Source organism: Oryx dammah, unplaced genomic scaffold, assembly GCF_014754425.2.
Source record: "Oryx dammah isolate SB20612 unplaced genomic scaffold, SCBI_Odam_1.1 HiC_scaffold_24, whole genome shotgun sequence".
NCBI classification, from domain to species: Eukaryota; Metazoa; Chordata; class Mammalia; order Artiodactyla; family Bovidae; genus Oryx; species Oryx dammah.
Genome location: NW_024070208.1, coordinates 26,694,359 through 26,718,508, shown reverse-complemented (window position 1 = coordinate 26,718,508; position 24,150 = coordinate 26,694,359). Strand labels below are relative to the sequence as shown.

At 40.5% G+C, this 24,150-nt stretch overlaps 1 long non-coding RNA gene across 1 annotated transcript in view; it reads right to left on the bottom strand.

Moving 5' to 3' along the window:
- Positions 1–24,150, bottom strand: part of LOC120883123 — a 459,333-nt gene that overhangs the window by 175,388 nt on the left and 259,795 nt on the right. Inside the window, exon 6 of the long non-coding RNA XR_005725671.1 lies at positions 19,190–19,283. This is a non-coding gene — a long non-coding RNA (uncharacterized LOC120883123). The remainder of the gene's footprint in view (positions 1–19,189; positions 19,284–24,150) is intronic.

The following is a 24,150-nucleotide window of genomic DNA, read 5'->3' as shown; positions in this document are numbered from 1 at the left end:
CTCCTATGTCTGCAAGCTCCCTCTTAATGGTATGGGGTATTAAGGGACCAGAGCTCGTGTGGCCTTGGGCTCTGGAGCACAGAAGTTCTTAGCTCTCCATGGCGCCTCTGGCCTCTGGTTAGGTATCTTTTGTCCATCTGACCACTGCTCACACCCTGACAACATGCACAGCTGCAGCCCCTGGAGTAATCCATGGTCTAGCCTCTTTCTGCTTACACTCCAATAGCACCTCTTCCTCTGCCCCTCAGTGGCTACAGAACACTCTACTCTGAGCCTCAGCTGCTTTCTCCTTGAGACTTCAACTTCTGGCAACAGGACGCCTCTAAGCTCAGCCTCTGCAGCTTCCTGGGGTATCACAGAGAAAACCATTGTCCTCTGAGCTTCCCCCGATTTCCCTAGCACACCTGCCCCTCTCAGGCAAATGTCCAGCTCGGACTTTTCTCTCCTTTTCACCATCAGCCTGCTATAGGGACGGGCTTCTCCATCCGTCGTCCGCTTGAGGCTTCCCTTATATAGAACTCTAAGACCTCTCCCCAAGCCTGCTATGCCACTAAAATGATGATGAGTCATTCTCCTCTACCCTGGGACAATAAAGGAAGACTTTAAGGGAAACAAGAATTTGAGAGGAATGTTTAGACTAACAAGCTCAATACTTTTTTTAATAGCCTCTTTAAGCACATCTGAATTCTATAACCTAAACCCAAAGTCCTAACAAATGTCATCAGGCAGCAGTAAAACAGCCAAGTGACAGTCAGTCAGTCAGTCAGTCAACTAGTCAACCATTTTTTGAGCAACTTTGAGTTCCTGCATCCTGAAACCGTGAATATAACTCATTAACTCACTCACAATCTAGGGAGGGAAAACATACACCTGTATGAAAAGAAAAATACAATGAATTCATTGTATTCCCTAAAAGAAAGATGATCAAAAAAGTTCCCCCAGCACCACCACCACAGATGGATACGTGACATTCTGTGAGGGAAGAGGGGGTTGGAAGCAGATGTCTGGGCTTTGTAACCTGAGAAACTATTCCCTCCCCAGTTGCTGATTCTGTTTATTAAACTTAAATCTTTGAACAAGGTGCTTCAAAAGATTGAATTCTAAGTGAGACAGGGATCATAAAAGATTGTATCACGCACCATGTTAGACTGTATAGATGGACAAATGCAAAACATAGTTCTACCACGATCTTTGTTTCTGTGAACTTAAATATAAAACACAAGTGAAGTGATACTAGAACACACTGGCCAGGACTAAGGGACGCAGGCACACCCACACAGGGCTGGAAACTCGGTGTGGTTCTGCTTAAGCCCCAGTAGTCCCTGGATCCCCCCTGTCTGACATCCAATACTGCTGTTTACATACTTAATGATGTCTCTATTAGGACAGGGTCTGTGTTGTCTTAGTCACTGCTTAATCTTCATCTCATAGCACAACTCTGGCCATAGGCAGGGCTCAGTTAGTAAATGTGTGTTCAATGCATGATGACTGGACACAAATTTTTAGAATGACGATTTGGTTATATGTATCAGAAGTTCTTAATTATCTTTAGAGATTCATCCCAAGGAATAATAATGTATGTATGTAATTATCTATATAAATATTCAGGAAAATGTGGTTTATACTAAGAGAAATTCAGAAACAACTGAAATATGAAACAATAGAGTCTTGTTTAAATACATTATCGTATCATCTTAGATGACTATTATACAACCGTTGAAAACAATGTTTATAATAAAACGATCACATTTTGGTAAATCTGTATTTGCTGTGTGTATATGTATAAATGTACATGCAAAGAAAAGATATCAGAAAAATGGACAGTTATATGTAAACTGTGGTTCTCTTCCAGGTGGAAAGTTTCAATCCACTCATTATCTCACTTTTGTTTCTCTGTATTTTCTCAGTGTTCTAAAATAACACATATTTCTTTGTGGTAACAGTAAAGCAATAATAACAAAAATGCATTAACAGTCTCTGAGCATGTACCCTAGAAAGTTGTCTAACAGGACTTAAACTCATCACTGTGTCCCCATTTCCAGAGAGGGTCCCCCCCGTCTCCCTGGGAAAGTTACATCCAAGTGTTTACCCAAGACACTTATGACAGAGTTCATATCATCTCCTGTCCTTCCAACCTGCTCACCAAAACATGTGTTGGGCAGCAGTATGTTAGGCAAGGTACAAGCAAGTCTTTATTAATAAAGCATTTCTCTACTGACACCCATACTGACCTGGGCAACGAGTCAGACACTACTGAGCGACTGAACTGAACTGAAGCCAACCCTACTGTCCCTTTGCACCCAACTACCAAAATGGAGACGGGCCTTGCTGCTAACAGGAATTCAAAAGAAATAAAAGCAACCACACTGGCTCATCCCACCTCTTAACAGCTGTACTGACTGGTGTGCTATTGTTCGACAGGTCTGTTGCTCCAGACCTACAGCCCACTCGTCCGAAGTCATTTCAAGGTGGGCTGGCACCAGCAGCCTCTAATAACTGCAAAAACTTGTAATGGGTCCAGGCATTTTGTACATAGCCTGAGACTACAGTATATCTTCTAAAGCCATGAAAATCATCTACCACACTGTTCCTCTTGACTGAGTAAGGAGAGATGTAGGAGGAAGGAGAAGGGGAAGATGATCATGATATTTCCTTAGCGGAAGGAGTAATTGCCTCAGATACAGTCACAGATATAGGAAGAGCCACGTCCAGCCTCCTCAATGTCCAGCTTAAATTTCTCCTAAATCTCTACCATTGCTGCTCTCTCCCAAGACTAATTTATCCCTGTATCTCACCTTGCCCTCACCTCAGTGAGTTCTCACTTGGCAACTCTCTTTTTTTTTTTTTAAAGTTTGTGCTTTCTTCTATGAGGGCTTCCCAGGTGGCACTAGAAGCAAGAAACCTGCTGATCAATGCAGGAGACACAAGAGATATGGGTTCCCTGGGTGGGGAAGATCCCCTGGAGTAGGAAATGGCAACTCACTCCAATATACTTGCCTGGAAAATTCCATGGACGGAGGAGCCTAGCAGGCTACAGTCCTTGGGATCACAAAGAGTTGGACACGACTGAGCACACACTGGCACGCACTTCCTCTTTGAAAGCACTTTTAACTCATTTTTTTTCCCCTGAAGGGTTCATTTTTTAAAAAATGAATTTAATGATAAAACTCCTAATGAAATGATTGCTTCTGTGTAAGTGATATTAATAGAAGTGAAATGCCCTGACAAATCCTACAGGATAATGGTTCCTTTGCTAATGTTTACCATCATTACCTACCCTAAATTTCACCCCCAAAACAGATCAACACAATTAATCTGATTAAAAAGGAACCATTTATAGTTACAAACTGCCTTCATCTCAGGTTGATCAAAGCATTTCACTGATGATAATTTGTTCCAATTCACTATAATTTTTGCATTGCTCATTGCTATCAAATTGAGTGCTTTAATCCTCATAGGTTTGTCTTTTTTTTAAAAAAATTACAAATTGGGTGTCATACAAAAGTTATTGAAGAATCTATTCTTTTCATACCCTGCTTCCGAGTTGATAATCCTTTTTGCCAAGGTTCTCATCATTATAATTCTCTTGATGGGGTCAGAGCTCATGAAAACTTGTACATGGAAATTACAACATGGTTTAGGAAGGTGGGGGATAGAAGGCTGAAGAAGATACTAAATTAAAAATCTGCTGTGAACACCCTAAATATGAATTCCAAGTCTTTTTAATAGTGAATGACTGACTCCTCCATGCAGACTCTAAAAAGCTGTGTTCTCAGACTAAAAGACGTAAGTACAGAAATTTTCTCCCAACTTCATCTTACATACATTTTTCTTTCCCTTGCAAACTCAGTGCATGATTGCCTGGCTGCTTTCAGCCTGTCGCACACAAATTATGTTGTATTGACTTCAAAGAAAGGGCTCGTGATTTTTGTGTATTCAATCTACCCCATAATGCTCTCAGGGCAGTGCCCAATACTCCAGGAGCTTGACTAAATAAATACTGAGTTGAAAAGTATAGACTAAAAGAATTACTTCTATCCAACACAAATAAAAATAAGCACCCAGACTTCAGTGTATTTATTCTGTCCCTTACAAATCACCTGAGGTGATTCCCTTTTCTTAAATAATAACCACACTTTCATCCCATGACTCAAATTCTTTCCTAGAAATTGGCCGCTAGCTCAGCTACTCTTGGGAATTCTGAGTGACACAGAGGGAACTAGATTCTCCTTCTGGGCTGAAAGACAGCCATTAACTAATGTAGGAGCACAAAACAAAGAGCTTCCTTCCTTTCTTTCTGGGTTTCATAGCCTGGCCAGAATTAGGAAATGCCTCCATTTCCATCACATTTTGCTACTAAATGAGCCCAAGTCAAGAAACACCCTTTGACACACTGATTACTGGTGTTCTGGATAAATCTCCATAGCTGGGAACTTTGTGGAATCTACCCAATTTCAAATTCCTTCAGTCTCAAAATATTTGGGATAGCAGCTACAAATATTGTTTTACTAATAATTTTATATTAACACAGTGATTTGAATATTTTAAAACCTTTCCAAAGGCAATGCATAAGTTTGCTGGGTCTGCCATAATAAAGTAACAAAGACAAGGCAATGTGAACAACAGAAATATATTTTCTCAAAATTCTGGATGGTATCTCATCTATGCATTGTGTTCATTTGTGTCCTAATCTCCTTTTCATATAAGAACACCAGTCATACTGCATTCCTAGAGAAGGCAATGGCAACCCTCTCTAGTATTCTTGCCTAGGAAATCCCATGGACAGAGGAGCCTGGCGAGCTACAGTCCATGGGGTCGCAAAGAGTCAGACACGACTTAGCAACTAAACAGCAACAGCATATAGCATTAGACTACATCCATAAAACTTTAAGTTAATTACCTTTTAAAGACATATCTCAAATACACTCACATTCTGAGGAATTAGAGGTTAAAAGTTCAACCTATGAATTTGTGGAGGAGGGACATAATTCAACCCATGATAGTCACACTTTCATTTTATAATTATGAACCTAAAATTTAAAAAAAAAAAAAAAACTGCATCACCAAGCTCACCAGTCGTTAGGGTGATATAGCTAAAATTGGAGCCCTGGGTCTCTGATTCCAAATGCTATACTTTCTCCCTTATAATCTGCTGCTTCTATGATACCTAAATTGTGTCTAACTGTTTATCATTTATAGACAATGCATTATCTCACTGAACTGCCTGAGGAAAGAAAAGCTGGTATTACCCTAGGAACCACTTGGCCAATTTGATATGTCTATACTTTGAAACTCCTGGGGCAGGAGAGGAGATTCTTCTAGAATTCTCATCAGTTTACTCTCTAACCACAACCCTTACCCACTAGCTGGACCTTAACACTGAGGATGCAGAAAAAGGTCATTGGACCAAAGCTTGACTCTCAAAAGTTTTCCTAATTTTGACTGCAACTCAGAACCAATTTCATCTAAGGAATAAGCATGGAGATTCATCATAATGTTGCTCCCAATTTATCTGAGTCAGACCTCAGGTACCAGCTAAATCTGAGAGTAGGTGGATGGATCTAGAGAACAGCAGATATTCCTGAGTCCGCCATACAGTCAGCCTAAGAGAAAAGAACCTGTTCCCATCATTCACAGCACTTAAATAGCCCTTGTGTTTTAAATTCTGAAAGCACCATTTTTTGGAAGGTTAAATGTAAACAAGAGTATTTAAACACCTACTTACAGTTTCTTCTAAAAACAAACAGAGCAAAGATTAAAAGTGTGTTAAGAGACATACAGATGGATAACGGGCACATGAAAAGATGCTCAGCATTGCTAAGTATTAGAGAAATGCAAGTCAAAACCACAATGTGATATTACCTTAAACTCGTCAAAACGGACATCATTAAAAGTCTACACTGTTGATGGGAATGGAAATTGCAGCCACTATGGAAACAATATAAAGTTTCCTCCAAAAACTATAAGTAGAACTACAGTATTTTAGCAATCATGAGAAATGATACAAGGACTGCGGCTTAAATCACTCAGTTCTGGAGTGATTTATCACACAGCAACATATAACCTGTAATATCATTCTTTATTTCCCACCTCCACTCCCCAGTTCTGCTTCCTTTTGTATTATTATTATTTTTAATTGGAGGACAATTGCTTTACAATGTTGTGTTGGTTTCTGCCATACAGCAACATGAATCAGCCATAAGTGTATAGACAATATATGCGTGCTCAGTTGCTTCAGTTGTGTCCAACTCTGTGTGACCCTATGTATTGTAGCTCACAGAGCTTCTCTGTCCGTGGGATTGTCCAAGCAAGAATACTGAAGTGGGTCGCCGCTCCCTTCTCCAGGGAATCTTCCCAATCCAGAGACTGAACCCACATCTCTTACATCTCCTCCATTGGCAGATGGGTTCTTTACCACTAGCACCACTGGGGAAGCTCATAGACAGTCCATGGGGTCACAAAGAATTGGACACAACTGAGTGACTAAATATACATATATACATATATATATCTGTGTGTGTGTGCACAAATACATATACTTAAATATATATATATATAAATTTACATATATATATAGCCTGGTGGGCTACAGTTTACAGGGTCACAAAGACCCCGACACCTCCCTCTTACCCACTCCCCAATTTTAACTCCAATCTAAGTTCTGAAAGTTAGAGGTACAAAATCAGTTCTTTCCCCTCAATGTAAACATTTATACTATAAACTCAGACATCTGGAAAAACTGATCGCAAGGTTTTAATGTTGTTTCTGCTCTTTTCATCAAGAAATAAATAACTCTAGTATGATAATTTTTTCCTCCTGTTTATATGCAAATTGTTTAAGAACTGAACTGTTCCAGTTGTTTGCAATTGCTTCCATATTATCCAAAAACAATTCAAAATTCAAAACATGCAATAAAATCAGTGATTTATTGGTCTCACATTTCTTTCCTCTCAGAATCCATCAAACCAACCATATTTATTTGAATTTTTCATTTGGAGGAGGGGACAGTCTGTCTTTTCCTTTGTTCTTTTCTTGGCTATTAAACAGGATTATTTGCCAATTTGATAACTGACATCTAAAGGCATTCTTCATTCATTAAGAAAATAAAATAATCATCAGTCTAATGAAAATGCAGAGGAGAAGGGATCACATTTTATAATATCATGGTCGATGTAGGTGGTTGAGCTGAGATGTGTTTATTAAATCTCTGAATATAGGTGGATGCTCTTAAAAGCTAATTTTAAGATGAAGAAATTGTTGCTTATCCTAATTGCTCTCTAGAAAGTGACTGCATGTGATTAATAGGAAGGGAAAAAGTGGGGGTGGGTTTGCAATATGACTCCTCCCTATGACACTCCCTATTCCATTTTTAGTAAAATCAACTGAAATTATAGGAAGAAAAAAATCTTCACACTGTAAAAACCTGTCCATATTAGCTCTTTACAACTCAGAGAAGCATAATCATTTAATGCAGTATTTTCAGCAACAAAAAAATCCCCACCTTCAAAAAATGTTCATTTACCCTTGAAATTGTTTTTGCTATCACCACATGATGAATTCTGAAGCAAGGCTTGAATATATGTTGAGTCAGTGTTGATTTAAACACAGATTGACCTCCCACATAGCTACCATCTTTGAGCTGTTGCTAGAACTGAAAGAAGCTGAAAGGAAATGATCAAAATCCGCGACCCCCCCCCTAAAAAAACTAACTTCCCTCTGCCCAAATTGCTTCTAATGAACAGAAAATCAGTCCCTCTCCCACAGAATGTGAAGTAATTTGGTTTAAAATGACACATGAAAGGTATTGCTAAGGGAACATTTCCTAAGTTTTTGAATTCTTTTCTACTTTTATCAAATGCATCCTTCTACAATAAGAAAAGGCCAGAGTTATGTCTTACACTGCCTTACACTCCTCTGGAGCTTCTCCCTTGGCCTCGGCATTTGGAGCTGGAGATACTATTTGTGGAATGAGGCTGAGGACATGAGCCAAAATGAATTTCAGGCTTGCCAGAGCTTACAATCTTAATGCAAATTCAACAGTTAGCAATGCCTCAGCTGTGAGAGCTGGAAAAACTTCCACACATCAGATGGTGAGAGAGGCTGGTGGGGAAAAGCACTTCCATTTTACTGTTGTCATCCTGTCACCTCCTCACTCAACGCATAACCTTGAAAGCAGACCTGGGCCCTACGGGTCATAAACTCATTCAGATGGTTCCAGAAAGGCAGCACCCTCACTAATCCAGAGTAGAACTGTAAATGTGTAAAAAGGCTAAGTAGAGAAAGAATTTTAAACTATAAGAAACACTGTATCATCAGCTTCAAAAAACCCCTAGGCTAATGAGTATCACTAGTTCAGTATCACCGAATGCTAAGAGGATCCAACTATACCAAGTCAGAAGAAACAGCTCTAATGTGTCCTTGTCAACCTGAACCACTGAGCGAGTGTTGCTCTGTAATAAGGCACTTTTTGTTTGTTTCTTGAGATGTTTGAGGCCGGCAGAAAAAAATATACACGCATTACAAACAATGAGATCATTTAAAAGTGAAAGTCACTCAGTCGTGTCCGACTCTGCGACCCCAGGGCCATACAGTCCTTGGAATTCTCCAGGCTAGAATAATGGAGTGGGTAGTCCTTCCCTTCTCCAGGGGTTCTTCCCAACCCAGGGATCAAACCCAGGTCTCCCACATTGCAGGCTGGATTCTTTACCAGCGGGGCCACAAGGGAAACCTTAGATATCATTAAAAACCCAAGAACATTGGGTTTCCTTGCCTTCATCTTCCCACATTGGTCATTTTCTAAAGAAAAGACAAAAAAATACAGCTGCAGTTGTACAAGTGAACACTTCCACTGGAAAGAATACGACGATACAGCCCATTAAGGGGAAAGATCAAAAATTCTAAGGACTTCACACGCTAAAAACAATTATTCATTCCTTGTATGGTTTCCTCCCAACTGTTTTCTTCCTATTCACATCATCAATCATTATTTTTAATATTTATTTTATTTATTTATTTGGCTGTCCTGGGTCTTAGTTGCGGCATTTGGGATCTAATTCCCCAACCAAGGACTGAACCCGTGCCCTCTGCACTGGAAGCATGGAGTCTTAGCCACTGGACCACCAGGGAAGTCCTACCAATCATTACTGATGATGCAAACATTGTGACCATGCCCCAAACTATTGCAACCGGTTAATCAGTTACCTCATGACCACTCTGGGAATAAATCTTGCTATTTCCCTTAAATACTTCCCTTCATGACTTTTCCTCACTACCATTCATCAAAATACTCACAGCTCCAATAAACTCTGTTCTTTTGAATGTAAATCAAACATGATCAATTTTTTTTTTTTTTTTTACAAAAATGCCCTCAATTGTTCTCTATCAAGCATCTATTCTGCATGTATCTTTGTTTGGATTCCCTCCAAAGAAAAGTCAGGGGAAAAATCTTGAGTACAAGTAGATTACTTAGGAAGTGATTCCAGGAAGCAGAGTGTAGCTCAGGGGATGTGAGCCAAAGAAGAGGGAAAAGCCAGATGCTTGAGGGAGAAAGCCCTCAGTGTGGTCAGGAACCACCCACCAAAGTTGGGTAAGGGATGTTGACGGGGCTCCAACTATGGTGACTGCCGTGGCAGATGCCTGAATTCCACCAGATGCTCAGCTGTGTACATAGTAGGGAATTGTGCTTCCTGAGTGAACATTCAAATTCTCTCCCTTTTATGCTCTCATGAAATTATGATCCTTATTTGTATCCTTTCCCAAAGTCGACCTTTAACCCAATCATTCATATACACATCTTTTCACCTGTACGAAAAGCTTCCTGTCTCCACTCTGCAAACACTTGTTTTGAACCCAATTATCTCAGTGCACTTCTCTCTCTTATGCACTGTCAAGGCAATTTACTTCAAATGAGCAAATAGGTCCAGCTCATGGCCCTTGCTTTCGAATCTTGAAAAAGAAACTAGGATATCTTTTTCAACCAGAGGGATACATCAAGAGTTTTTTCAAAAGTTTTAAAAAATGTTTAAATTTTCTGATTCACAGTGTTATTTTCTACATCTTTATTTACATAAGTAAAAATGAAACATGTCCCTTTGTATTTTAGCCTCTTTTCCAATCAGCAAATTTGAGGGCAAGAAATTTTATCACAGCAAATTCTGTTGATTTTATATCTAGAGCACAATTGGCACTTTGTGAAAGAGAATAAAGGCCATATAGAAACAGAAAGAATCAAGCATTATCCCAAATGTGAACCATCATCTTAAAACTCATTTTTATCTTTCATATTAGATAATATCTATTGAATATTCTTCTTTCCACTACATCATCTCCTTCTTATAACCAAGGATGGTTTATTAACCCCAATTTTGGGCAACTGTACCAAAGTATTGATACCCAAAAGATTTTTCCACTGAATGGTGACTTTTTCAATTAACTGTCATTACCAAGAATGTTGAGGTGTAGACATGTGCTAGGGATTCGGAGACATCATTTCTCACCTTCTGTCATGGCTGAAGTATCACATTTTCTAAAATGGAATCAACAGCCTTAAGTTTTCTGATGTGGATGTACAATATTGTCTCCTATCTGATTCACATTTGTAATGAACCTGCTTTGGGACTGCTGGCAATAAAAGGGACATAATCCTTAAGTAGGTTTCAGAGAAGCTTGACTAATTTATGTGACAGGACTCAATCTCATGCGAAGGTTTAATGAGAACCTCAAGTTGTATAAAGCGTGCCTGGCATCTGCCTATCCCTCTGTCAGGAAGAGCAGAGGGATACCTTATGTGAAGAACATATATCCAGATTTCTTTAACTGATATGGATGAACCTAATAGAGAATACGGGGAAAGAGCAACAACCACCAAGAAGACTAGTGCAGCAAATATTGATCCATTATACACTTGCTGGTTATTGTAATAACCTTTGAATGTTCCCCAAAAGGAAAGCACGACATGGATAATGTATGTGCCTACTGCAAGTAATCTTCCAAGCATGAATGGCTGAAGGATTATAATTTCTTTTCACCAGATCATCATAGGTGTCCCAGAGGTCATACAAATAACCAGCATCCTTTCATCCTAAACACTACCAAGCCAAGGTTGAGATAGAAGCCTATTAAAATCTGGTTTAAAAAAGAATTTTATTGTGCCGGTGATTTCATCCATTAATTGCAGACTGCCTTTTAAAGCCTTCTGCGAAAGACAAAGAGACCTTCAAATCCTTTCTCTGAGAATTAAAGCTTTCATTTAAGGATTCCAGATGGGCTGTATTTTAAGTATAAAAGTTCAAATACTTCTAACCACCGACAGATGAAAGGAATTTTACCCAGTTATGTTGCACAATTGCCACCCAGTAGTTCTTCAATCCTGGCCAAATTGAGCATCAATTTAAATTAGATTTAATCGTGGGACCCTTGACAATCGCAATCAACACAAGATATTAGAGAGTTTAGGAAATGGGTCTATTAAATGACAATTAAAGCTGTCAGCCTTCCAGAGCTTATTTTCAGTTAATTTGATCCCTAGTAGACAGCCACATTCAACTGCTATAAACAAAGAGGTCTGTTTGAAAGTGCAAGCTGAGATGGGAACTGGTTCCATAGAACCTTGGTTGATGGCGTGTTTCACTTCCAGGTTCGGGTAGCTCCATCTGTTACTCAGAATAAGTGACTCCAAAATAACTTCCTGTGCAACTACTGAAGTCCTCCTGAAAGTCCTGAGAGAGTGTGGGGAGTGGCTGGCTTTTCCTTTTTGTGTAAAGTCACATGGAAATTCTTTAGGGTCAGGTGCTCTCAGTCTGGCACGTATTAAATAGTGCTTTTACCTAGAATGTGCCTGAAATTGACTATGGAAAGTCTTAGATTATCCATACCCTTTAATGCAGTATTTTCACTTTCAGGGATTTATCCTAAAGAAACAGATATCTGTACATAGAATTATGAACAGATGTGTTTGCTGCAGAATGAAATGAGGATAAAACATACAGCAAGTTTAGTTTTGGCTACTCCTCTCACCCTATTCCCCTTAACCCTTCCAATAGGCCAGACCATGTCTCTCTACCTTGAAAACTTCTTCTTCAGTGTCACTTCCTCCCAAGCATTTGCATGCAGAACAAGCCAAAAATTTCCAAGTCCAGGGCTTTTCTCCATCAAAATATGTCTCCCACGCCCTTAGGTTCATGCCCTCTGCAGTCTGCCCAGGCCAGAAAATTAGGTACATTTTTCTTTCTGAGATGTTAATGGATTTATATTACCTTCTAGAAGCAACATGTTATATTTTAAAATGAGATCCTCCTGAAGACAATGCTATCAACTCAAAGTAGGATTATAATGGGAATTTCAGTCTCCAAATAAACCCAGTAGTTTGTATGATTTAAAAGTCCTTTTCAAATACATTTTCAGGACATGTACATGTGTATATGTGTCTTACTCATTTTGCTTTATTATGAAAAGGCATTCATGTTTATTATATTAATAGAGAGCGTGGGAAACAAGAAAAAGTAAAAGGAAGATGAAAATCATCAATATTCCCTACCACACAGAAATGACATTTTTAACATTCTATTGTGCTTCTTCCCAGTCATAGTCATATGCACTAATTTATTTTCTGGAGTCATGATTACAGCATATGTACAATTTTTGCATTCTTTTTTTCACTTTGCTATTTGACAATTGTCAAAATAGCTTTATTCCAAAGACATTGTCAATGGAGTCATGCTACATGCTAGGTCACTTCAGTCGTGTCCAGCTCTTTGTGACCGTATGGACTGTAGCCCACCAGGCTCCTCTGTCCATGGGATTTTCCAGGCAAGAATACTGGAGTGGGGTGCCACGTCTTCTCTAGGGAATCTTCCCAACCCAGGGATTGAACCCATGTCTCTTACGTCTCTTGCATTGGCAGGTGGGTTCTTTACCTCTAGCACCACCTGGGAAGCCATATTTCACAGTAATTCACCCTTTTCTTCAGTCATTATTTTTCCTGCCAAGAATACTTTAAACGTGGCTATTCTTTCTGGGCTTCTTATCTATTACAACCGCTACATTAAATTGGAATCAATTTACCATATTTAACTGGTAAGTCAATTTCCCAAGATAAAAGCACTCAAATTCAGTTCTGGAACAGGGAAAGGACTGGAATGAGTTAAAGCAACATGGATGCAGCCCTTGCAGGACACTGGCAGGAAGTCAAGGTCACAGTCTGTCATCGGGGTAAGAGCCTCCAATGACCACAGCAAAATAACTTCTTTTTTTCCCTCACCACTCTCATCACTCAACTCAGCCATACCCACTTCCTTGTCTCCCATTTTAAAGGTGCAGGAAGACTTGGAGACTCATAGTTGCCTGTGATCTGGGTAGCACATTCACATTACTACCTGGGCTGTTTTTTTCCTAGTGTTGCCCCTGACCAAGCGACAAATGCTACGTAATCCTACTTGGTAACTGATAATCATTCTTATTACAGCTTCAGATTAAATAGAAAAAGTACAGCCATTTTTTTTTTTTTTTAAGGAAACAAGGTGGGGAAATCTAGCTGTTTTGAGTCAGACCAATTAGGCATGCTTTTCAAATAATGTTCAAAGAGGACATTAAAAGGAGAAAGGGATAGGAAAGGGTGTGGAGAATTCTGTAGCCCACAGTTGATTTGAGTGTTTTATTTGTAAATAGCATGTTATTTTACTAATGGAGTTGAATTACATTTAACCACTCTATAAACATTGGTTTGTATTCCATTTAAACATGTTATAAAGAGCTTTTAGCTATTTTTGAGCAAGCAAGACTGCCCTGCCTATTAATAAACACTTAGGTGGAGATTCAGATTTCCAATAACTAACAATATGATTATCTACCCGGCAACTTGGAAAGAACTATATTCACAATGTCTTACGATCGGCAAGTTTGCTGTCTTTGACATGGAATACTAAGCACACAGCATTCTGAAACACTGGGGGAAGGGGTTCCTTTTCTCTACCAGTAACTGCTAACCTGCCTGGCAACACGGGGGGTGCCCTGAACTGCCTTGTGAAACAGAACCTGCTTCTCAAAGGGGATGCAGGGAAATGGGGACATGGGATTCACTAGAAGTCAGAGGTTTTTCTGAAGTCTTGGCAGTTATGTGACTGTTGTCATTATTCTTATTGATTGCCACACCAGATCTGTTCAGCCTTGTAATAAAAACAGATAAAGGGGGTGACCAAATCAGAATAAAAACGAAGAGGGAACCTAAATGGTTGAGAATATGCATTATTATCCTCATAAATGACCTGACAGACACATAGCCCAGTAGAATGAAATGAATGGTACGTTTCTTTTTCCCATTGTCTTACATCAGGAAAAGTCTGAAGTGGTATAGAATCTCCATTTTTTAAACAAATAATCACCAATCTATTCTACGTTTAACAGACATCATGATTTATTTTTTCATGTTCTGTATTTCTCCACGAAGAGATACCTGTTAGAAATGTTACCATACATATACCCGCTAAAAGTATTATTCTTGTGCTTTCATTAATCATCTTATAGTGCTCTCAGAATGGAACTCATACATATTAGGGAACTTACTTATTGTGATGTTCTTACCAAAATCTATAACTTGAACTTGATATGAGGAAAACACAGCCTCAAATTGAAGGACTTTTTACAAAATAACTGAATGATATTCTTCAAAAGTCAGGAAAGATAAAGACTGAGAAATTGTCCCAGATTGGAGACTAAGAAATCAGGAAAACTAAATATAATGTGTAAACCTGGACTGGATCCTAGGTCAGAAAAATACTAGTGGTACAATTAGAAAAGTTTTTGTAAGGTCTATAGATTAGTTAAGAGTATCCTATGTTAGTTTCCTGGTTTCAATCATTAAACTAAGATTACATAAGATGTTAACATTAGGGGAAGTAAGGTGAAGGGTATATCGAAATTCTTTGTACTATTTTGCTATATATTTTGTAAGTTCAGAATCCTTTCAAAGGAACAGTTAATTTTTTTTAATTAAAAACAAATCTGAAAATCTAGATAATTGGATTTCAGTGCATATCTGCAAGGAGTTGATGCATTTCTGAGAAAAAAAAATGGAGATTTCAAGTTGCTTGCATTTACATAAGATCAGTGAATAGCTTGAGCATCCTGGCATTTTAATTAAAGAGAGAATGAGACCCAGGAAGGCAGAAAGACACACAGTGAAAGGTATCCTATGATGGCGGTCGGCATTGACAAACCGTTTCAGGACTTCCTGTTGGAGTCACACCAAGGAGGTGATCCCTGGCCTTATCACAGCCATGTCTGCGCTGCAGAATCAAAGGCAGGCTTTTCTCTGATTGGTTGGGTCAGGCTGCTAATGAGGCAAAGGTCGTGGGTTGGATCCGCTCTCAGGGCCCGTGAGTGTCACTCTGTCTCCTGACATTTCTCTGATCACAGAGAGCCAGGTGTGACAGCTCGACTGCACCAGCACAAGGCTGGCTCTGCTGTGGAGAAATAATGAAGACCCACACCCTCCCTAAGGTCACCTTTAAACATAATAGGCATACTTGAATAGAATCCCTGTCATCTAAATATGTTTCTAAAAATAACTGCACCAGGAAAGGGATCCCTTATTAGATTCACTTTCCCATATTTAACCTATAATTAGGAGACCTGGAAGGGTGAAGCTGATTGGCCTCCAATGCAATTCATAGACACAGAGAAATTCTTGAAAGCCACATTACCTCCTTAGCAGAAGCATGAGCTAGCTTTAAAGGCATGAGCTCTGATTTAATATCACTTAGGCAGCCACCAAAGAACATAAAGAATGAGGCTGGCTGACCTTGTTCCTGACGGACATTTTTCGGTTTTCATGTTCCAAAAATTATTAAGAAGGGGCTTCTATCAACATGACTTTTCCTGAGTCTCTTGTGTTTACGAGGAGAGCTTTCCTGATGTACTCACGATTTCAAACTGGAAGGTAAGCATGAAGATGGAAAAGTCTTTGTTTCAAGTATCAGTATGTTTTAGAGACAAAAGCAGGTAAGAAATTAGAACAGATTTAAGCATACGAATTGATTTCATTATCATGAGCAAATACAGTAATTTGAAAGAAAATTTACTTGTGTGGTAATTTTTAAGTTAAAAAAAAATCATTTAGTGGGCTTTAGTCTCTTCCACCTACAGTTAGAAGAGCTGAATCTATACTAAGTGAAGTTATCCCTTTGAAATTCTTTTTTAATTTTTTATTGGAGTATAGTTGCTTCCCAGGGTCTTCCGTGATGGCTCAACAGGTAAAGAATCCACCTTCAGTGCAAGAGACACAGGAGACACAGGTTCGAGTCCTGGGGTAGGAAGATCCCCTGGAGGAAGAAACGGCTACCCACTCCAGTATTTTTGCCTGGAGAATCTCATGGACTGAAGAGCCTGGTGGGCTACAGTCCCTGGGTTTGCACAGAGTTGGACACAACTGATGTGACTTAGCACACACGCAGGTATACTTGCTTTCCAGGTGGCGCTAGCAGTAAGAAACTTGCCTGACAATGCAGGAGACATAAGAGACATGGGTTCCATCCCCTGGAGGAGAGCATGGCAACCCACTTCAGTCTTCTTGCCTGGAAAATCCCATGGACAGAGGAGCCTGAAGGGCTATAGTCCTAAGGTCACAAGACTGAACAAACACATCCACATCCATAGTTACTTTAGTCTTGTGTTAGTTTCAGTTTGTAAACATAAAATGGCTGGGTGACAGGAAAGTGCCTTTGAATGGCAGCGTTCCCCACTCTAGTGCTTTCTCCAGTAACAGATGGATGGTCCTCCCAGCATTTACTGGACAAGGCGAGGTTTGGAAATGAGCAACACATACCCGCCCCCCAAAATCTTTTAAATCTCTCTTGCTGCTGCTGCTAAGTCACTTCAGTCATGTCCGACTCTGTGTAACCCCATAGACAGCCTCCCACCAGGCTTCTCCGTCCCTGGGATTCTCCAGGCAAGAACACTGGAGTGGATTGCCATTTCCTTCTCCAATGCATGAAAGCGAAAAGTGAAAGTGAAGTTGCTCAGTCATGTCTGACTCTTAGTGACCCCATGGACTGCAGCCCTCCGTCCATGGGATTTTCCAAGCAAGATTACCAGAGTGGGGTGCCATTGCCTCTCCTAATATCAGTGTACTCAATAGATGGCAGGAAAATGAGCTGTTTCCCTGGGCTGAGACTTGTCCAAAGTGCCTCATGATAACAGAAATAAAATGAAAACTAGGAATGTATTCTCCATCTAAAATTTGTGAAACCATAGTCCACCTGGGCTGAGTAGAGCTGAGGACAGCTACAGAAATCAATGGTAGCAAAACCAACACCTGTGGAATAGAAGGGAGGTAAAATCCCTCAAGACTCTGGAACCACTTGGTTGTAAATATTCTTAAACCAAGGCTTATAAGACAAAGACGCCAGCCCATATCATACTAAAATGGTTGTCATTTTTAAATGAAGCGATTCACATTCGGCCACTCCATCTTGATTTGTTTTCCCACAGGCAGATCTGAATAGGCATATCCCTGTGTTCCTTTTTTATAGATTTTTACTGTCCCAAGAATAGACTAATTTAACATTTCTATTGCCTGGTTCCTTTACCAGTACACCAAACATAAGGAAAAATAGTCCAAATTATATTCCTCTCTGGAAATAGTTATAAAAGTTTATGTCACTCCACATATACATTCTGCTAGGAGAGCTGAGAGAAAAAATTACCTACAACAAATTGGTCCATGAAATAAGATACAACATTGCTGTCCCAGAGAAAAGCAGAGAATATGTTAAAGAAAAAAAGTTTGTATGACACTTGCTAAAGAATGGTATGGGCAACTTTATACAGGACCATGGCAGTAGAGGTGGGGATCACTGCAGTGGGATTTTGCAGGAGGAGAGAGTGATCTGGCTCAAGTCAGAATAGAACAAGAAGTAGGGGTTTTACAGCCAAGAAGTGAGGTGGGAGTGGTGGTCAATAAATGGTAAATTACTAAGAGGGAGGGCAATTATTGCTAAACTAGCCTACCAGGACTCTTGCTCAAGGCAGGCCATAGTGATCAGATGTCACCTAGGGGATGGTGAGGGTGAGGAACCCAATGAAATATCAAGGATGATCAGATATCGGGGATGGGGTATTCTGGCTAAATCAACTTAGCAGGACTCTTGCTAAAATCAGGCAATGTAAAGACAAACACAGAAGCCCCAAAGTTGAGGCTTAGTTAGGGAGAAGATTCAGAGGAGGCTGACTGAAGTTCAGTCAAGGAGAGACTCTTTGTCAGTAATGGGAAGTTACCTCCTATTGAGGACCCAGCTTCCAGTACTGCAGGGTGAGCCATGAGGACACAGGAGTCATGACTGCTCTTGGAAAGACAGTAAAAAGCAGTGAGGACCCCTATTCAGGGCTGAACAAACCCCTCCAAATAACTCGCTCAACCTCTTTTCTGCCCATGCTTGTATTGGGAAATCATGAAGAATTTCTTTTCATAGTTTATTCTGCACATTTTCACACATTATCTCATTCAAAATAAATCATTTACAAGCGAGATAGTTGACACTCAGAAGCCAAGGTGAGACTCAAGAGGCCAGGGTAGAGACATGCCCCAGCCTGCAGAGCTGTTCCTCCTCTCCCCATCTCCCACAGGGGGAGTCTGTTTCCAACCGGCATCCTCATGATGGCAGGCCTGCACCCTCTGTGCATGCAGGCACCTTAGATCACTTCTCTTTCTCTCAAAATCCACAGAATGAACATTTGGCCAAAGGGCCCCTATCAATCCTACCAAAATATCACCTCAAACTGAATGCAAAGCATCCACAGCTTCCTAAATGATCCTCTTAATAATTATAATGGCCCTGTTGGAGACAGAAGTAGTTTTGCAATCTTACTTTTAACCATGGTGACCTATCACCTAAAAGTCCACGTTCAGACATGAGCACATGCATTACATTCAAGCTTTGAGAAATCTTGAGAAGCATCAGGACTCCCTGATCAAGTTTTAGTCCAAGTGGAAAAACTCCACAACATCCAAAGCTCCGAGAACCACTACAGTCCATCTGAGATTGGTTAAATCCGTGGATGCAGAACCCGCAATTACAGAGGGACAGCCATACTTCAAAATGAAAACACCTGAACAAACAGCAGCTGTTTCTCTAAACTTTGTTTAAACAGAGCTTTCTGAGAATTCAGCTGCCAGAGATAGAGAGAGAAGACTTACCCTCAGCACCTAGAGAATGTGAGAATCCTGCTGCCACAAATCCCCCTCCAGCGACCTTCCAGCCAGGCAGGAGAGTGACCATTCGCACCAGCACCTAGAAGAGAATTGTGAAAATATGTCATAAACCTTATCAGAACCTCCCACACTTTCCCACAGAAGCTCTGACCACCAACATGCCCTTATTATGCTGACAGCATATAAACCTTTACCCATGGCTGTTCAAAGAGATTCTCTTTATAGAATGCTGCTGCATGAGTGTGCAATAACATTTTCTCCTGTTACTCTGAAGAAAACTCCAGATTGCAGGCCCCAACCACCACCATTCAGACCTCACTTGGTCAAGGATAAGGTTTCCTACCAGGTATCCAAAATCAACAAGCCACTGAAATGACCCTGCTCCCCCTCACCTCCAGGATTCCTGCCATGAGAGAATAAACCTCAGTTTGTTTAAGCCACTATTGGTTGGATTTTCTGCAACTTTAAGCAGAAAGAAGAGCCAGTAGTTCACCCTGTTCATTCTTTTTTGAGCCAAGACACAAGTGCCCACTCTCCAATCCCCAAAATGATGGGAAAAGTCATAGCTCAGACTTGGACCCCAGAACAGTCACAAAAGAAAGTGGAACCTTGTCTGGTCAGATCTATGTTCCAACTTCTGTATATCGCTAATGTAGATCAGCTTCTCACACTTTTTCTGTGCTGTCGGGAGCCAGCGTGAGGAATCCCACCCGTGACAAGGTCATGCGGAAGGAAGCCTGACAAAACGCAAAGACGTGTTCGGCTTCAGGGATTCCCCCTGGAAATTCCTGAGCATCCACCCCCCAAGACCAGAATCTGCCTGCTTTACTATGTTATGCTTTCCACCTACTCTTCTGTCATTAACAGGGGACTGTCCCTCCCCCCACCTTTTTCTGGAAAAAATTAGAGCTTTTAGATAATAAATCTCCTGGGCATAATATGAGTGTTTCAATCCAAAAACCCCTCTGAGGGCTTTCTAGCCTGCCTGCAGGACTCATACAGCTGCTCAAGTGATTGTTTGAGGCCTCCCGACTGCGGGAGGCACAGGAAGCTTAAAACATCCTAGGAATGTCGAGGCTTCGGAGGAGTCAAAATCATTAGAATAGGACTGATTAAAGGTTTCATTTGTTGAGCCAATACTTGCTGCCAAATTTTCATATCTTTTATTTTTAGGTATAGTTGGTATAAAGAAAAACAGGTAGTAGACCTGGTATTAGCAACACTAGAACTTTGAGTTAAGTACTGTCTTTGTTATAACCCACTGCACCTTTGTTCTATAGGAATGTAACTTTTTTGTACTTTGAGGGTGATGCAGAGTAAAGAGGAAACACTTCTAGAGATAAGGAGTTTTCTGGACAATTATCCAGGAAGAGAGCCATAAAAATGTTAACAAGCCTCTTGGCCAGAAGATAATGTAAACCACCTGAGACCTTTTGTATACGGGAGGGTATGCAAAAAGAAAGCCTTGTCTCAATGAGGGTCAGGACTGCTGCCCCTGCATAACTCTTTTTCTTTATGTACAACTTGGGGTGTATAAGCTGATTTTGAAAAACAGCTTTTGGAGTCTTGCACCGATGCTGGGCTTCCCCATGTCGTTCTTTTCTTTTTCCGGCTGAATTCCCATCTGGAGCAGGGAGGCTCATCATGTCTACTTATTTGTCCCGGCTTCTAAGATCGGTAAGAGAGAGAGCCCAAGGCGGGGCACTCTCCGATATTCAAACAGATGCCGGTGGCCTAACGTAGATGGTGCAAGTTCCTTGTCTGGAACTTTATTGGTCTTCCACATAATCCTAGTTATTCAGCCCTCTTTCTCTACTTAATTTTCCTACTATACTATTGTTTCTTAATCTAATCTTATACTAATAAACAAATAAGTTTTTCTCATGCCGATGCCGTCCCCGCTTCGAATTCCCTGGATCCACCGGGGCTGGACCCCGGCACCGTGCACTGCTGCTGCTAAGTCACTTCAGTCATGTCTGACTCTGTGCGACCCCATAGACGGCAGCCCACTGGGCTCCCCCGTCCCTGGGATTCTCCAGGCAAGAACACTGGAGTGGGTTGCCATTTCCTTCTCCAATGCATGAAAGTGCAAATTCAAAGTGAAGTCACTCAGCCGTGTCCGACTCCTAGCGACCCCATGGACTGCAGCCCACCAGGCTCCTCCATCCATGGGATTTTCCAGGCAAGAGTACTGGAGTGGGTGCCATTGCCTTCTCCACAACCTATGTCAACTCTGGATTAATCTGGTAAAATGAATAAGACATTTTAAAAACACTACCATGGCTTTCAAAAACCCCTTTATTGTTCAGAAAATGTTTAGTTTGGGGAAAAACACAACTATGTGTTTTCATAATTAAGTGACACTCTTTTCCCTGAAGTCCTCGGTTTGTTGAGGGACGTTTGGAGCTAGGTGATGAAGAATAGACGGAGAAATGCTGAAAAGGCAGACCACCCAGAAAAGTTTCTCAAGAGGATTCCCCAGCCAAAGTCCTCCTCACATCTGTGGCAATTTTCAGTGTCTGGGGTTTCTAGTGGTCCAACCTATGACACTTTGCAGCAAGTGTCAGTCACAGAGACACACAATGTGGCACCCGCCGGGAGCCATTCCCTAACTTTTCGGGTCCCCGCACATCCTCCCTTCTCTGTGGAGAAATTAGAGTCCTTGAACTGAATGTGTGTTTCTTCCAGAGTTAGCAGTAGAGGAGGAGGCAGAGGTGGGAGTGAGCTGAGTTCTAGGCAAGGATGGAAGGATGGGAAGTAATGAGCGCCACACCCAGACCTGTGTCCCAGTGGGAAGCATTCAGAAATTTTGAGAAACTGAACGGGAACTTGACTACAAAGCCCACACCTTTAAATTAACCTGGCAGTTGGCAAGACTCTAATAGAATATTTTCACACTTTAAAAGCTCCATGAAAACTATTTGAATCTCAGTATCTTCATTCACAAAATGAAAATATGGGAATAAGTGGGTCCTGAGATTCTCGAGGCTCTGAGATCTTACAATTGTATAATTGTCTTCATGAGAGGATTTTGGCCATAGCTTTTTCAAGTTAAATCCATATCTCTTTCAACAGCCTGAAGAAAGAAAGCTCATGAGCTTGAAAAAGAAATTCTCATATTACCGCCCCCCCCCACTCCAATGGAATAGCTAGTGCATTTACTTCCAGCTAACAATTGAATCTCATAAATTAGCAGGTTCGGTAAATCCTTCTGTAAATTTTTTTAGAAAACACCCACCATGTATCAGAGACACGGGCTGCATTCAGGATTCAAAGAAAGCTAAGATACAGCATCTGCTTTCCTTGCTTAGCTTACACCAACAATTTTTCAAATATTTGTTCCAAATATTATTGAATAAATTAATGAAAAATCATTGTGACCCTGTAATAATTATTCAAAGGGGAAGAATCTTCCTTTTTGTTAGCACCACCTGAGGTTGTTAACATAAAAGAGAATTTTCTTATTCCTCTGGCTGAGTATTTTCGGCCTAGCACCCAATAGCCCATAATGAGTGTGTGGACTGCTGTTGGATGAACACCAGAGCAGGGAACCCCTACCCATTCTGAATGCTTTCTTGCACAAACATGAGTAAACATGTTATGAAGGGTTAGGTATTACTTTGTTGAAGGGTTCAGCTAATTTTTCCAAAAGATGACAGAGGAGAGAAATGAGGGTGAAGGATGGGATCAATTACTATGCCAGTGAGCACTCTCTCCAACCTCAAAAGGAAGAGGCTCTTCTTTCAAAGGTGCCCCACATGGATGGTCCAGTTTCTTCTCTTATTCTATTCTTCTTTCTGTCTCCCCCTTTAAGTTTCATCCTCACCTATGACCTAACATCACAGTCTCCTTCCTTATCTCAGGATATCCCAAATCCTCAAGTAAATAATTATTCGTTAGAATAACTGACTCTAGTCAGTTTGTTAGAAACTCGAGTCAATTTGTTAGAAACTGACTTCTGCTTCTAGGAAATTTCACAGCTTTAGGCACCTAGTACATAGCAAAGCTTTCTCCCAGACACAATTTCTGTTGGTACGCAAACTGAAAAGAAGGTTCCCTAGCCCCACTTAGGAAATGAGGAGCTCACAATCCTTGGATTTAAGTTGATGGTGAAAGGAGAGAAACAGTAGAGCTTTCTCTAGGTATTGAGGAGACTTTTATTCAAATATAGCAGCAATGCTCCCATCCTGAAAAGAAACATAAGTGGACTAACTTCCTTCCACTGCCCATGTGTACTTGTCCTAATAGTATTACTTTAAGAGTGAGGGTTTACATTTATCCATCAGGCTGAGAATAAAGACATATGCAAGCAGATATTGATAAACAGACAGAAAAAGGAGTGACTCCATTTAATGAGAGTGAGAAAGGCTTCACAATGTGATATTTAACTTCACATATGAAGGCAGTTCACCAGGCACAGAGGTGGTATAAGGATGGAAATTCTGAGGTCCTATTTTAGGCAAGGGGAAAATATGAGCAGGGCACAGAGGCATGAATATGTCTGGTGTGTTAAAGACATTATTAAAAGGTAGTCATTCTAAGAGTATTTTGGGAATCACAGACCTGTAGCTTCCTTCCTAGTTGCTACTCAATGAAAAGACTTTTGAAGGCTCAAACAACTTTTGAGAAATAACAATGGGAGACTCTGAGATGGTCCCCAGCTAATTTTATAAACATCCTTCTGATGTTAAATGAAGCTGTCTAGAGGATAACGGAAGCAGAGTCAGAGAGGGAAGAACAAAGCCATGTGCACTGCTGTTTGTACAGACTATGTCTCTAATAAAATATAAACTTCAGTTCTATCTGTCATTCCATGGCTTCTTAAAGTGAGTAATTCAATCTGACCCTTATTTTCCACAAACCAATTTAAGCAAAAAAAAAAAAAAAAAGTTACCATGGGGTTACTCCACAGGAAGCATGAGAGCATACAAGAATAAAGTAATTAT